Below are 17,258 nucleotides of genomic sequence, written 5' to 3'. Positions count from 1 at the left end.
AGCATCAAGATGAGGTTCATTATCTACGAGATCCAGTTATGTAGGTAAAGTAGCGGCTTTTCTTGGTTCTGCAACTAAAAGCCATAAATAGGTCTGAGCTGTAATGCTGGATACAGCTGTGATTATATGTTATATAGTCGTGTTACACTCCCGTCATTTCTTGTAACCTACAAGTGTACAAAGATATTATACAGTCACCATGTGACAAGTGGGCCTGTGTAACTTCAAATGCCAGGGCTGAATTTTAGTCCCAGTCCGGCCCTGTAGGGCAGTCACCCACAAAATGGCGCTGCCCTGTGATGCTGCTCTTCATTCTGCCCCAGGGATACTAGACCACCCAAAAAGGAAGGGAAATGGTGATGTCAGCAGTTACTGCCCCAATTTCCCAGCTAACAGTAAAGCTGGTAAGTCTTATTATAGCTGCTTGAGGTCTAAAATGGAAACTGCTCCCCCTAGTGGTAATTATATATATTTGTAAGAAAATATATATTTTTCTTATAGAAATGTTTGCAAACAGTGCAAGCGTTGCATTAATACATTTTATTTACTATTTTAAGCTTACTTAAAATACATAGGAAAACTACAAACTACAAGAAAACTGGTGGCACCTTCCCTTTAACTGTAATAACAGTCATTTTGAACAGGGGTGCCCAAACTTTTACATGCCACTGTATGCTGGGTACAGGAGTGGCCCCTTAAAAGTCTGTATAAGAAGGCAACTTTCTGATGAGATCAGTAAAATATTGCACAAATGTTCACCAACGTGTCGGCTTTTTGCCTAGATGCACAATGGTAATGTGTCCTCCTTTGAAGTAACTGGGACAGAGCGGTATAACGACCCATTAGGGGAGGCGATTTCCAACGCAAACACAAGCTGTTAAATCGTGAGACCTGATGGACCTACTGTACATATACTGATGAGCAAAAGTGTAACAATGTTTTGAACTTTTGACTTTCAGGCTCCGTATCTCACCATCCACTAGAGCTTCGAACGTGAGACTACCGTCATTTTATAGGCAATTATTATTGGCTTTCTCATACATAAATTTGTCTTGTAACTATTTAGCATACAATTAGTTATGCAGATTCTTGTCATGTCACTGCATTGTTACTGTTTTGCTCCTAAAAATCTAAATTTTATTTTTATATTATTTTGGCTTTCAACACTGCCTGAACCCTTCTGGACATGCTCTTGATCAGATTCAAAGACGTCTCGACCGAGATTTGATCTCAGGTCTCTTCCACACGTTCCCAAAGATGGTGCATACTGGTTGGCCCACTTGGGTATGTACACAGTTTGTTCTTCAACTCTACCCACAAGTGTTCGATTGGGTTGAGGTCTGGAGATTATGGGGTCAATCCAGCACCTCTACTTCATTGCCATTAAACCCTTTCTTCGACAATCTCTACTTATGCTACGGGTTGTTGTCCTGCTGTAAAACTATGTTGTCCCTTTCATACCCATAGTACTCTAATGTACGAATTTGTCTTGTAGTATACTCATATATAGCTCAGCATTGAGATTAAAATTAATCGTGGTCAAGTATCCAATGGCTTTAGCTGTGAAACAACCTCATATCATCAGGCTTCCTCCACTGACCTTGACAGTTCCTTCAACTTCTCAATCTGTTAGCCTCTTTTCCCCTCCAGACCCATTTGCACCCATGAGAGCCTAGTCTATTGACTTTTATCTCATCGCTCCAAATCACCCATTTCCAATCTTCTACTTTCCGCTTTCCGTCATTTTTTGCAAACTCGAGCTGACGCTTCTTTTGACGATATTGGAGTCGAGGCTTCTTCATCTTTTTTCGAGCCACCATTCAAGACTTGTGTAACGTTTGTCGCACGATGCTTGCGTAGACATCTGTGATCTCACTTTGGTGAAACATACAAGCCATCTCCACTGCCGCATTTCTTGCGCCAGAACTGATAGACCTTGTGAATAACCGACTTGCTGACTCCGAAATTTTTCCTGGTCCACCTCTTGGCTTTCGAATGGATAGACTTCATTTCATATTCTTCCAACTGTCATGGTGCTCATATGATGCACGTTGGCAGTTTGCGTGGAGACACCGCTATCAATGATCTGGATGATGCTGTTTGTCTTTTCTTGGGAAATCTTCTTCATGGCTGCTCTTTGATTCGAGCCAGTGACCTTTCACTTGGGAACCATGCTAATAACACAGTGAGCTATTAGGGAATGTGAGAGCAGGTTGTAATTTGTAATTTATGTATGAGACAGCCAAGATGATTGTCTATAAAGTGACGGTAGCCTCACGTTGGAAGCAGTAGTGGATGGTGAGATATGGGGTCAGAAAGTCACACGTTCAAAACATTGTTTGTTACTCTTTTGCTCGTCAGTGTATTAAAGACAAGATCACATTAGGCATTAATATCTGACAAGACTTTATGTGCCATTATGAATTAGATCCACAGTTCTGTATTATATGAATTGATAGTATTTTTTGTTAGGTAATAGTTTTGCCTGCGACTATTAACTTCAATGTCATGGTTGATTCTATCGGTCATTGGTTTCTTTCAGTCAGGTGTCGACACAGGACATGACAACATGACACGCCATCCAATCCACATTTTAATATGCAACGATTAGCGACATTCGTCTGAATTGCGTTTGCGTAAAATTGTTATGTTTTTTTTGGGATGTGAAGTTGTGATTTCTTCCTTTTTATGTGTTTTTTTTGCTAAAGAAAAACATGGCTTTTAATATGAGAATCTGATGCTGGCTATTCGCTTTTGCGTCTGCTGATTTCTTGTTTCCGTGCACTGGATCTTCTCATGAGTGAGCTGACTTATGCGGTTTTTGTCTGAACTTTCTCACTCATTTTCACACTTTCCTTTTCCCGCTAGGCTTCTTGCCCCAGGCCCCATCTCTGGAGAATCACTCATCTAGCCAAATTAGTTCTCATGCTTCGCACTGACGAGGGCCAACAGCCCGAAACACCGTGTCTGCGAATTGAGATATTGATTTGGCTTTTATCCTAAGTCATATTCCACGACTCATTAAAGGGTTGATTGTGACTTGTAGGATCGCTACTTCTAACAGGTGGCGCTATAGAGTTTAAGTCCTCTTTTTCTCAGAAGAGGCAATTTGCATATTATATCACTCCTTGTAAAACTTTACCTATGTATTTACTATGGATCATGCTATCAGCAGCCTCGGAATCCACTCACTTTGGGAACACCCACTTCATGCGGTTCTGCCTATCTGACCCTTGACAGGAACCTGTCTGCTGTTGCTTCATATAAGCCCTTCCCACTTTGGGCTAGTCCCAACTATTAAATCCCTCTATCCCTGTCAGCTACTGGTGCTGGGCATAATACACATTCCTTGCCAACAGAACAAAATAACTACACATCCTACACATCATATCACATTACATTGATACACATGTCTTCAAGGGGACATGTGGACAACACTTCCACCTTATTCTATGTACAGGGGCCTTGTGTGTTAACTTTCCCCGTAGCACCAGCACAGGGAAAATAAAGGTATTACAAAGTGTCCATTCAAATCAAATGGTTGTCTGTGTTATCTAGGACAGGACAGGTCCTTCAGAGCTAGAGATGCTCTAGGTCAGGGGTCCCCAACTCCAGTCCTCAAGGCCCACCAACATGTCATGTTTTCAGGATTTCCTTAGTCTTGCCCAGGTAATAATTGCATCACCTGTGCAATGCAAAGGAAATCCTGAAAACATGACCTGTTGGTGGGCTTTGAGGACTGGAGTTGGGGACCCCTGCTCTAGGTCACTGCTCTACTCTCAACAAGAGATGAGGAGGATCCTAAACAGAAGTCCCCTTCTATTAGCTAAGAATTACCTATTAGGGTATATTAAGATGTCAATCCTGAATTTCCCTTTAAATAAACAAGGAAACACAGGAATCAGACAAACTATGTCCCAAAGCTCCGATTAGCTTCTGGTTCTTCTAATCTACATTACGCCACTTCATAAGCCATGATGGACAATCGGTGGCGCTCCTCTTATTTTGTTTATTCAGGACTTTCCTGTTAAGACACTTACAAGTTTATTGCTCGTATTGGTACTTTAGCTGTAAATGATATTAGTAGCCTTAGTAATTTCTAGACGACTGGGAGACCATTGTATATCAATAGCAAAACAAGAAACGTGAAGATTTTCCTTACAGTAAAAAAGGTAATGATTTTTGGCCAAAAGTTGAACTTTGACTTCTTCGTTGCCCATATAATTTAGTGTGGGTCGATTGAAGGGCAAAGGGAATCGTTGACTAACAAAAATTGAAAAAAAAGTCACAATTCCCAGGAAATGTAACTTTTGTGGACTTTATTGAGTCATCCTCTTAATAAATAATAATAATAATAATCTTTATTTATATAACGCCAACATATTCCGCAGGGCTTTACAGTTTAACAGTTTCAAACACAACAGTCATAAGTAATAATGTTAACAATACAATAATTAAAGCAAAATAAAACGACCCTGCTCGTGAGAGCTTACAATCTACAATGAGGTGGGGGGAGATACAAAGTACAGGTGTGTATTTACAATGATGTATTTACAATGATGGTCCAGCCATCTTCAGGGGGTGGGGGATAGATGGAGATAGTGAATGGGATACACACACACAAACATAAAATGACTTTGATTAGGGAACATGATAGGCCGCTCTGAACAAATGTGTTTTGAGGGAGCGCCTAAAACTATGCAAATTGTGGATGGTCCTAATATCTTGGGGTAGAGCATTCCAGAGGATTGGCGCAGCGCGGGAGAAGTCTTGTAGTCGGGAGTGGGAGGTACGGATTACTGCAGAGGTTAGTCGAAAGTCATTTGCAGAGTGCAGCGGTTGGTTAGGCCGATAGACAGAAATGAGGGAGGAGATGTAAGGGGGTGCTGCACTGTGAAGAGCTTTGTGGGTGAGAACAAGTACTTTGAATTGTGTCCTGTAATGAATGGGCAGCCAGTGTAACGACTGGCAAAGAGCAGCTGCATCTGAGTAACGATTAGCCAGATGGACGACCCTGGCTGCTGCATTAAGGATGGACTGGAGAGGGGAAAGTCGAGTGAGGGGGAGGCCAATTAATAGGGTATTGCAGTAGTCCAGGCGGGAGTGGATCAGGGCTACAGTGAGGGTTTTTGTTGTTTACATAGTGAGAAAAGGGCGGATTATAGAGATGTTCTTTAGGTGTAAGCGGCATGAGCGGGCAAGAGATTGTATATGGGAGGTGAAGTAGAGATCGGAGTCAAACTTAACACCCAGATAGCGCGCCTGCTGCCAGGGTGTTATTATGGTGCCACCCACGGAGAGGGAAATGTCAGATTTAGGGAGGTTAGTAGATGGTGGGAGCAGAAGAAGTTCAGTTTTGGAAAGGTTGAGTTTCAGATAGAGAGCGGACATGATGTCTGAGACTGCGGACAGACAGTCAGTGACGTTCTGTAGTACAGCGGGGTAAGGCCAAAGGATGACGTGTATAGTTGTGTGTCATCAGCATAAAGATGGTACTGAAAGCCAAATCTGCTGATGATCTGTCCAATTGGGGCCGTGTAGAGGGAGAAGAGAAGGGGGCCAAGGACTGAGCCCTGAGGTACCCCGACAGTGAGAGGAAGAGGAGATTAAGTGGAGCCAGAGAACAGAACACTGAAGGAACGGTCAGAAAGATAGGAGGAGAACCAGGAGAGAGCAGTGTCCTTAATGCCATGTGACTGGAGCCTAGGGAGTAGGAGAGGGTGGTCAACAGTATCGAAAGCTGCAGAAAGTTCGAGAAGAATGAGCAGAGAGTTGTCACCGTTACATTTTTCTGTCAGAAGGTCGTTGGTCACTTTGATGAGTGCAGTTTCTAACGAGTGTAGGGGGCGGAAGCCGGACTGTGAAGGGTCTAGGAGGGAGTGAGTGGAGAGGTAACAGATAAGGCGGGAGTAGACTAGGCGCTCCAAGAGTTTAGAGATGAAGGGGAGGTTGGAGACCGGTCTGTAGTTATTTGTGCAGGATGGGTCAAGGGTGGTTTTTTTTAGTAACGGAGTAATGATAGAGTGTTTGAAGGAGGATGGGAAAATGCCTGAGGAGACTGAGAGATTAAAGATTGTAGTTAGGTGAGTTGTGATGATTGGAGAGAGAGACTGTAGGAGATGAGAGGGAATGGGGTCGGTAGTGCATGTAGTCGGACGAGAAGAAGAGAGGAGCCTGGAGACTTCTTCTTCTGTGATGGGATCAAATGTGGAGAGTGAGCCAGGGGGATGCAGGGAGGGATGGGAGTCACTGAACTTGGTGATTGGGAGCAGATTTCCTGACGGATATTGTCTATTTTCTCTATAAAGTGGAAGGCCAGGTCATCAGCACAAATGTCTGTGATAGGGGCTTGTGCTTTTGGCCTGAGGAGGGAGTGAAAGGTGTCAAAAAGTTTCTTGGGTTTGTTGGATAGTGAGGAGATCAGGGTGGTGAAGTAGGTCTGTTTGGTGAGGTGAAGGGCAGATTTATAGGTTTTTAACATAAATTTGAAGTGTATGAAGTCTTCTGGTGTGCAGGTTTTCCTCCATAAGCGTTCAGCACCCCTAGAGCATCGCTGGAGAAATCGAGTTTGGGATGTGAGCCAGGGCTGTTTTACTCTGTGTTTGGAGGTTCTGATGGTGAGGGGAGCTACTTGGTCAAGGGTGCTTCTAAGAGTGTCATTGAAGTGATGTACAGCCAGATCAGGACAGGAAAAAGAGGAGATTGGGGACAGTGATGAGTGTAAGGAGTCTGAAAGTGTATGAGGATTAATGGCTTGTAGATTTTTGACTGAATGGTAGGTAGGAGGGTGCTGGGGTGAGCGAGGATTTGTGAGCATGAAGGAGAGAATTTTGTGGTCAGAGAGGGGAAGCGGTGAGTTATTTAGGTAGGAGATTGAACACAGCCGGCAAAGACCAGGCCAAGGGTGTTACCGTCCTTGTGTGTCTCAGAGGTTGAGAGCTGTGAGAGGCCGAGCGAAGTGGTTAGTGATAGAAGCTGGGATGCAGATGTAGAAGTGGGGCTGTTTATGGGGATGTTGAAGTCTCCCAGGATAAGGGTTGGGAGTTCTGAGGACATGAAGTGCGGCAGCCAGGCAGAGAAATGGTCCCGGAAGTGGGTGGGTGAGCCTGGGGGCTGGTATATGACCGCTACTCTGAGGAAGAGAGGACAGAAGAGCCTGATGGTGTGGACCTCAAAAGAAGGGAATGAGCGTGATGGAGCTGGGCAGATGACCTGGAAGGTGCATTGTGGAACAATCAACCAAGTCCAAGTTGTACAATAGGTGGGAAAATTGTATATCGTTCCCAGATGAGTCAACAAATATGTGTTGACCCAACGGCCTTCATGAATTATGGGTAGGGTCGTAAAACACTCAATTTACTGTTTGATCTTCTTCAAGTTCTTCAAATGTAGTTCTGCCATAGTCCCTCAGACCCTATCTACCATTTCACATATTCTCTAATGTGCCAGTAATAACTCTAGGGGCAAATAAAAGGGTGGCCCAAAATACGAATTCATTTTCATCCTTAATCCATATCTATTTAACTCAAACAAATCATCATCAGGTGGCAGCCTATCACTGCTGCAGCCTCTGCCCCCTCCCTGAAACAAAGCCTCCCAGAGACGAGCGCCACTCGCAAATGATGTGACTTGCAGGTGGGGCGCTGTTCTCTGCAAGTGCACTCTGCTGTTGTAAGCTCGTTACTGCTGATCTGAGCTGCTAGAGAGTGCGCTGTCATCGTGCACATATCATAGTGTACATCGCTTAAGGACTAACCCAGCCCAAAAATGAGGGTCACTGACGACACTTCTGAGTTGCCCGCCAGGGCCGTGGGGTACTCGGTACCGGGTCCTGATTTCACAGGGGCATGTCACGGTGGCGACCCAGTCCGTGGCCCTGGGCGCCCATCTAAAATGGAAAGGTTTTTAAAGGGAATAAAGTTTGTGTTCGTGATGCCACCTGTGGTATTCAGTCAGTGGGGACCGACGCTGCTTTAAGGGGTCCTCTGGGGTGATGTTATCGCAGCTAGATGGTATGACTTCCCACAGGTGAAGTATATCCCCAGGGCTCATGGTGTGTAGATGGAAGATGGTGAATGGCGCAGTAAAGAATGAGGACACAGGTTTGCAGTCTCTTTACCTTGTTTACTGTCAACTCCAGGCAGCCACAGTCCAGGGCACCAGTTCACAGGGCAAGCAGGGTCCGGCCGGCTTGAAGGTAAGTTAGGAGTCCCCTTATCCAGGTGGAAATCAAAGCCTTCCTCTAGCGCCGTGGTGGTGTAGTCCCTTACGGCCTATGGCTACACATAAGGTCCTCACAGATGTTATCTCTCGCTGTCCCCTGAATAGGATAGGACATAATCCGTATGACTGGTGGCTTGAGGTGGTTTATAGGGGCTCTACCATGCCCCAGCCCCTGAGGGGTGCCACCCTGCCTGCTGGGTATTACGTCGGACAGGTAACTTGGAGTTCAGCTGTCCTGCCGGTCTCTGATATAAGTCATAGAGGTCCTTACAACCTTGGTGTTCTGGCTACCGGTCTCTGCGCCTCAGAAGGAGGCAGCCTGCTCGGGGCTGGTCTCCCCCTGGTATCCTCTCCTGTGCTTTGCTCTCCCGCATGTTCACTGCAATCAATTCAGCTTTCTGAATGTCTCTTTCCAGGAACTGCTGCACTGTGGCTACACAGCTCCGTAAAACCCTCCTCTGCCTCAGACTGATCCAGTCTGTTCTCTGGCAAGAACTGTTCTCCAGCTCTGACTAACTACTTTCCCTCCAAAACTAACTTATATATGGGGGAGTCACCTAGTAAATAGGATAAAAAGCTCCCCCTGGTGGCCTGGAGTGTGAATGTGTTGCATGCTTGCGTCACCTGGTTACAGTTATCCCTTCTTGCCTTCAAGCATAACATCACTCTCCCCGTGAGAAAAGCAGTGCTACTGTGACGACCAGGACTCTGGGGCGCCACACTTCTTTTGAGTATCTAAGCATGCACTGGGATTCTCAAAGTGTCATCAACAAAAGAAGTAGGAGAAAAATAAGGAAAAGCAGATAGATAATGTAATCACGGAATAATAGGGAATTTTTAATTCAAGTATATTACAAAATAGTTTTAGATTATGGCATTAAATAGATGGAGATTTAAGATGAAAGTTACTTTGTATTTTGGATCCCCATTTTAAGGCCTCCATACACATTAGACTGACGTTGACTGAATCCGCCAATATCGAAGAACCCCAGTCTCTCCCCCAACAGACGACGCTGGCCAAACTATGGGGGTCATTTTGGAACTTGGAGCTCTCTCGCACCACAAAGGTGTAAAGTCACATAGAGGAAGCCCATACGGCCACTATAGGGCAACAGGACATAGATGGGTGCGTTGAAACTAATGCTGGTAGTCATTCCTCCAGAACTAACAGTACTGTTATTAGCAAACAAAGGTGTGAGGAATTAAAGCGGTCCATGTAAAGTCTCAATGGTCCCACTGGAGTGAATAGAGGTGAGAAGCAATAACACAACTTGTAGACCTGTTTTTGTCATTTAAGTAGCCATATTTTTATAATAAAACCAATTTAGTCCAAAAAATCACCCCTGGGTCCTTCTCTCCTAGGTGGTCAGAGGTGTAATAACATTATCCAGTTTTGGAAACTGGACCACGAAAACAGTTGGTAAGCTGGCGAAATCCTGTGCCCAACCTGGTAGTAATAATAAGAAGGATACCGGTATATTTCGGACAGTGCTTGGAGGCCACCCCTCAAAATTCAGTCCTTGAATCGAAATATTTCTAGTAACCACTCTCTTTTTTTTTTGCACATTGTTTGAAAATGTTTGTTTTCTATTTCTTTTCTTTGGGCAATTTTGAGTGACGCTCCCTAATGAGACGCCCGACAATAGCGCTTTTATAGGCCAATTACGCCATATTGACTCATTAAATCCCATGTTACGTTCCCATATCCTAAAATCCTTTCATGTCAATCAATCTTCTTTGTTTGCAGCTTCGGACCCCTTAATATTAGATTAACCCCGACTTTCATTCCTTCAAAATCCCAACAAGAAAGCTCAGACGTCTCTTAATAGGAAAATGTAGGAAAACAAAGAGATTATTTCAGATCAGGAATGTATTTTGCAGACCAGTCCTTATTTAATTCTGTGCTGTGATGTTGGCAGTCCCTTGTAGTTAACCACAATTTAATGCTATCCCATAAAAATTAGCAAATTCTTGGCATATTTTCCCCTGCGGCGATATCGCCCTGAACCCCGGTGATAACTGTAGCATGTGACATTAGATATTACTCATTGAACCAGACTGGAGGTCCTAGTGTGCTTTTGTCCTGTATTATACAGTATTAATGCTAGGTATGGCTTGTTGCTCCATTTATATCAGCGGGGGTCTCGCTAAGTGTGTCCATCATGGGACTAGCACGGTTGTTCCCACCAACCTATTTATTCCCAATTTACGGTAGTTTCTTAATGCATGTAAACAGAGACTGCACCAGCAGAATAGTGAGTGCAGCTCTGGAGTATAATACAGGATGTAACTCAGGATCAGTAATGTATGTACACAGTGACTGCACCAGCAGAATAGTGAGTGCAGCTCTGGGGTATAATACAGGATGTAACTCAGGATCAGTAATGTAATGTATGTACACAGTGACTGCACCAGCAGAATAGTGAATGCAGCTCTGGAGTATAATACAGGATGTAACTCAGGATCAGTAATGTAATGTATGTACACAGTGACTGCACCAGCAGAATAGTGAGTGCAGCTCTGGGGTATAATACAGGATGTAACTCAGGATCAGTAATGTAATGTATGTACACAGTGACTGCACCAGCAGAATAGTGAGTGCAGCTCTGGAGTATAATACAGGATGTAACTCAGGATCAGTAATGTAATGTATGTACACAGTGACAGCACCAGCAGAATAGTGAGTGCAGCTCTGGGGTATAATACAGGATGTAACTCAGGATCAGTAATGTAATGTATGTACACAGTGACTGCACCAGCAGAATAGTGAGTGCAGCTCTGGGGTATAATACAGGATGTAACTCAGGATCAGTAATGTAATGTATGTACACAGTGACTGCACCAGCAGAATAGTGAGTGCAGCTCTGGAGTATAATACAGGATGTAACTCAGGATCAGTAATGTAATGTATGTACACAGTGACAGCACCAGCAGAATAGTGAGTGCAGCTCTGGGGTATAATACAGGATGTAACTCAGGATCAGTAATGTAATGTATGTACACAGTGACAGCACCAGCAGAATAGTGAGTGCAGCTCTGGGGTATAATACAGGATGTAACTCAGGATCAGTAATGTAATGTATGTACACAGTGACAGCACCAGCAGAATAGTGAGTGCAGCTCTGGAGTATAATACAGGATGTAACTCAGGATCAGTAATGTGTGTACACAGTGACTGCACCAGCAGAATAGTGAGTGCAGCTCTGGAGTATAATACAGGATGTAACTCAGGATCAGTAATGTAATGTATGTACACAGTGACAGCACCAGCAGAATAGTGAGTGCAGCTCTGGAGTATAATACAGGAGGTAACTCAGGATCAGTAATGTAATGTATGTACACAATGACTGCACCAGCAGAATAGTGAGTGCAGCTCTGGGGTATAATACAGGAGGTAACTCAGAATCAGTAATGTAATGTATGTACACAGTGACTGCACCAGCAGAATAGTGAGTGCAGCTCTGGGGTATAATACAGGATGTAACTCAGGATCAGTAATGTAACGTATGTACACAGTAACTGCACCAGCAGAATAGTGAGTGCAGCTCTGGCGTATAATACAGGATGTAACTCAGGATCAGTAATGTAATGTATGTACACAGTGACTGCACCAGCAGAATAGTGAGTGCAGCTCTGGGGTATAATACAGGATGTAACTCAGGATTAGTAATGTAATGTATGTACACAGTGACTGCACCAGCAGAATAGTGAGTGCAGCTCTGGAGTATAATACAGGATGTAACTCAGGATCAGTAATGTAATGTGTGTACACAGTGACTGCACCAGCAGAATAGTGAGTGCAGCTCTGGGGTATAATACAGGATGTAACTCAGGATCAGTAATGTAATGTGTGTACACAGTGACTGCACCAGCAGAATAGTGAGAGCAGCTCTGGCGTATAATACAGGATGTAACTCAGGATCAGTAATGTAATGTATGTACACAGTGACTGCACCAGCAGAATAGTGAGTGCAGCTCTGGGGTATAATACAGGATGTAACTCAGGATCAGTAATGTAATGTATGTACGCAGTGACTGCACCAGCAGAATAGTGAGTGCAGCTCTGGAGTATAATACAGGATGTAACTCAGGATAAGTAATGTAATGTATGTACACAGTGACTGCACCAGCAGAATAGTGAGTGCAGCTCTGGGGTATAATACAGGATGTAACTCAGGATTACTAATGTAATGTATGTACACAGTGACTGCACCAGCAGAATAGTGAGTGCAGCTCTGGGGTATAATACAGGATGTAACTCAGGATCAGTAATGTAATGTATGTACACAGTGACTGCACCAGCAGAATAGTGAGTGCAGCTCTGGGGTATAATACAGGATGTAACTCAGGATTAGTAATGTAATGTATGTACACAGTGACTGCACCAGCAGAATAGTGAGTGCAGCTCTGGGGTATAATACTGGATGTAACTTACAACAGTGACAGATAAGAAATGTATTTACAAAGCTGATCAAAGTTGTGTGCAGATGACATCTTTATATCCAATGTAAACTTCTGCTCATATTCTATAAGCTATGAGTAATTCCAGTGTATAGATTTCTAAACGACACGTATAACCTTTGAACAGGATAGATAATGAATAATCACTATGTGTCTGGCTCCTGAAACCCCCACTGATCCCATCATAAAATTAAATATAATCGTAATGTATCTTCAATAAGATCTAATAAGGTATTATTGAATCATTCTACAAGAACTAGATCCTAGTGATTATTGATTGTCTTGCAAGTCACCTCCAAATTCCGGCGCATAGGCTTGGTTCCACAGGAGGATACATTAGTACATATGCACCGTCCCGCATGGCTCATATTATTGCTGTATGTACTAAAACTTTCCATGATCGCTGATCTGATGTGAATTCTTATTTTATTCATGTCTGCACAGCGTTGAGATTATTGCCTAAATGCGCTCCATAATTCTTCTCAGTCCCTGTACGTATGGAGCCCAATTCCTAAGGTGCTTTTTTCTTTTTTGAGCAAATGAAATAACTTTTAATGGTCATCAATCCCAGTTGGTATTGCTGCGCTTCCACCACATGATTCATTCTCCGGTAGCAAAAGAAAATAGAAAGAAAATAGGAAAAAATTGTAAATCACACTGAAGACCACGTCTCCAAAATAAACTGCGGTTGGTCGTTTTCTAGAAGGGCCGGTCCAGAGTTTTGGTAGCGAGTGACACTTTATAATTACATGAAGGTCCACACCTGAATATTTAATGGAGAAACCCGGTAATCCTAAAAACAAGTGACAGATCATTACATCAGGCAAATATTCTGGCCAATGTCCGATCATGGACACCTTGGGACCACACCAAAACTGTTTGGGTGCGGAATAGTTTAAAGGAGCGGTCTGTGTTTTTCCAAAAATATAGCCACTTTATATAGTTTGTTATAGTATTGTAACTCTTATAATTCAGTGGAGTAGAGCTGTAATACCGCACACAACCTGGACATAGGAGTGGCGCCGTTTAACCTTTTTAATACCTGTCCATGTTACTTTCCAAGATGATATTTGAGCATCTGTATTAGGCCTCTTTTCCACTTGAGAGAAAAAAAGGTCCGATTTACGGTCCGAAAAAACAGATGTAACGTATGCGAGTATCATGCGATTTTTTTTTTATCACAACATCCGTATGACATCCGTATTGCTGTCCGATTTTAACGCACTTGTGTCCTTTGAAAAGCCGGTAATTCAGCGCAGTGTACAGTAAAATCACACTGACAGGTTAGATTAGAGTAGATATATACACATAGAATAGGTATATATGCATATATATATATATATATATATATATATGTCAGGGACACACCTATATATATATATTTATATTTAATGCAGCGCTAGATAGCAGAAAAGCCGGAACTTCAATTGCCGGCTTTTGCTATCTCCTTCACAAACCCAACATGATATGAGACATGGTTACATACAGTAAACCATCTCATATCACCTTTTTTTTTGCATATTCCACACTACTAATGTTAGTAGTGTGTATGTGCAAAATTTGGGCGCTCTATTACATTTAAGGGTTAAATTGTGGGGAAAAATGGCGTGGGCTCCCGCGCAATTTTCTCCGCCAGAGTGGTAAAGCCAGTGACTGAGGGCAGATATTAATAGCCTGGAGAGGGTCCATGGTTATTGGCCCCCCCTGGCTAAAAACATCTGCCCCAGCCACCCCAGAAAAGGCACTTGGCCACTCTCTTCCCATTCCCGTGTAGCGATGGGATATGGGGTAATGAAGGGTTAATGTCACCTTGCTATTGTAAGGTGACATTAAGCCAGATTAATAATGGAGAGGCGTCAATTATGACACCTATCCATTATTAATCCAATAGTCTGAAATGGTTAAAAAAAACACACACACATTATTACAAAGTATTTTAATTAAATAAATACACAGGTTGTTGTAATTTTTTATTATCCTGGTAATCCACCTGAAGACCCTCGTTCTGTAAAAAAGGTAAAATAAAAAAAACATCAATATCCCATACCTTCCGATGATCAGTCTCGTCCCACGCGGTAAATCCATCTGAAGGGGTTAACTAATTTTACAAGCAGAAGCTCTGCTAATGCAGCTGTGCTCCTGCCTGTAAAACCCCGGGGAATTAATGGAATGTAGGTCAATGACCTGTAGTTACCTTCAGTTACGGTGATGCGCCCTCTGCTGGATGTCCTCATATGAACTCGAGCCTGGGAACTTTTCAGAATATTTTCCCACGCTCGAGCATCATTTCCTTGTCTTGAGGCATTTCCACTGAAGTTAGATCAGCCTGTAACTTCATTTTTCACTTTGATTCTGAGCATGATTCCAACTCCAGACCTCCGTGGGATATTAGTTGTGATTTACGTTGATCATTTTTAGGTTTTATTGTTCTCAACACATTCCACTATGTAATAAATAAAGATTTACAACTGGAATATTTAATTCAGTGATATTTAGGATGTGGGATTTTATTTTTATTTTTATTTTTTTGAGCAAGCAGTATATATATATATACAGTGGGGCAAAAAAGTATTTAGTCAGTCAGCAATAGTGCAAGTTCCACCACTTAAAAAGATGAGAGGCATCTGTAATTTACATCATAGGCAGACCTCAACTATGGGAGACAAACTGAGAAAAAAAAATCCAGAAAATCACATTGTCTGTTTTTTTAACAATTTATTTGCATATTATGGTGGAAAATAAGTATTTGGTCAGAAACAAAATTTCATCTCAATACTTTGTAATATATCCTTTGTTGGCAATGACAGAGGTCAAACGTTTTCTGTAAGTCTTCACAAGGTTGCCACACACTGTTGTTGGTATGTTGGCCCATTCCTCCATGCAGATCTCCTCTAGAGCAGTGATGTTTTTGGCTTTTCGCTTGGCAACACGGACTTTCAACTCCCTCCAAAGGTTTTCTATAGGGTTGAGATCTGGAGACTGGCTAGGCCACTCCAGGACCTTGAAATGCTTCTTACGAAGCCACTCCTTCGTTGCCCTGGCGGTGTGCTTTGGATCATTGTCATGTTGAAAGACCCAGCCACGTTTCATCTTCAATGCCCTTGCTGATGGAAGGAGGTTTGCACTCAAAATCTCACGATACATGGCCCCATTCATTCTTTCATGTACCCGGATCAGTCGTCCTGGCCCCTTTGCAGAGAAACAGCCCCAAAGTATGATGTTTCCACCACCATGCTTTACAGTAGGTATGGTGTTTGATGGATGCAACTCAGTATTCTTTTTCCTCCAAACACGACAAGTTGTGTTTCTACCAAACAGTTCCAGTTTGGTTTCATCAGACCATAGGACATTCTCCCAAAACTCCTCTGGATCATCCAAATGCTCTCTAGCAAACTTCAGACGGGCCCGGACATGTACTGGCTTAAGCAGTGGGACACGTCTGGCACTGCAGGATCTGAGTCCATGGTGGCGTGGTGTGTTACTTATGGTAGGCCTTGTTACATTGGTCCCAGCTCTCTGCAGTTCATTCACTAGGTCCCCCGCGTGGTTCTGGGATTTTTGCTCACCGTTCTTGTGATCATTCTGACCCCACGGGGTGGGATTTTGCGTGGAGCCCCAAATCGAGGGAGATTATCAGTGGTCTTGTATGTCTTCCATTTTCTAATTATTGCTCCCACTGTTGATTTCTTCACTCCAAGCTGGTTGGCTATTGCAGATTCAGTCTTCCCAGCCTGGTGCAGGGCTACAATTTTGTTTCTGGTGTCCTTTGACAGCTCTTTGGTCTTCACCATAGTGGAGTTTGGAGTCAGACTGTTTGAGGGTGTGCACAGGTGTCTTTTTATACTGATAACAAGTTTAAACAGGTGCCATTACTACAGGTAATGAGTGGAGGAAAGAGGAGACTCTTAAAGAAGAAGTTACAGGTCTGTGAGAGCCAGAAATCTTCATTGTTTGTTTCTGACCAAATACTTATTTTCCACCATAATATGCAAATAAAATGTTAAAAAAACAGACAATGTGATTTTCTGGATTTTTTTTTCTCAGTTTGTCTCCCATAGTTGAGGTCTACCTATGATGTAAATTACAGACGCCTCTCATCTTTTTAAGTGGTGGAACTTGCACTATTGCTGACTGACTAAATACTTTTTTGCCCCACTGTATATATATATATATATATATATATATATATATATATATATATATATATATATATATATGTATGTATATGGTGGGCCATTTATATGGATTCACCTTGGTGGGCCAGTTGGATCCAAAATGGCCGACTACAAAATAGCCGCCATGGTCTCCACCCATCTTGAAAAGTTTTTCCCCTCCCATATACTAATGCGCCATAGTCAGGAAATTGATATCACCAACCATTCCTATTTTATTTAGGTGTATTCATATACATGGCCCACCCAGATGTATCCATATACATGGCCCCACCCTGTACAACAGGCCAATGAATGTAAAGAATGGAACTATTCACATGTGCAAAATATTTACAGACTAATAGCAATCTAAAAAATTTAAACCGCCGCCATTAGTCAATATTGGATGCCAGCGCATGCGCA

General features: G+C 42.9%; 1 protein-coding gene across 1 annotated transcript in view; it reads left to right on the top strand.

Annotated features, from left to right (window-relative positions):
• The window catches only part of CLDN19 (claudin 19), a 52,718-nt gene that overhangs the window by 13,815 nt on the left and 21,645 nt on the right, over positions 1-17,258 (top strand). The gene's annotated exons all lie outside the window — the stretch shown is intronic.

The sequence above is a fragment of the Ranitomeya imitator genome, chromosome 10, assembly GCF_032444005.1.
Source record: "Ranitomeya imitator isolate aRanImi1 chromosome 10, aRanImi1.pri, whole genome shotgun sequence".
Taxonomy (NCBI): Eukaryota; Metazoa; Chordata; class Amphibia; order Anura; family Dendrobatidae; genus Ranitomeya; species Ranitomeya imitator.
Note: the sequence above shows the minus strand (reverse complement) of the source record. Positions and strands in the feature narration are given on the sequence as shown.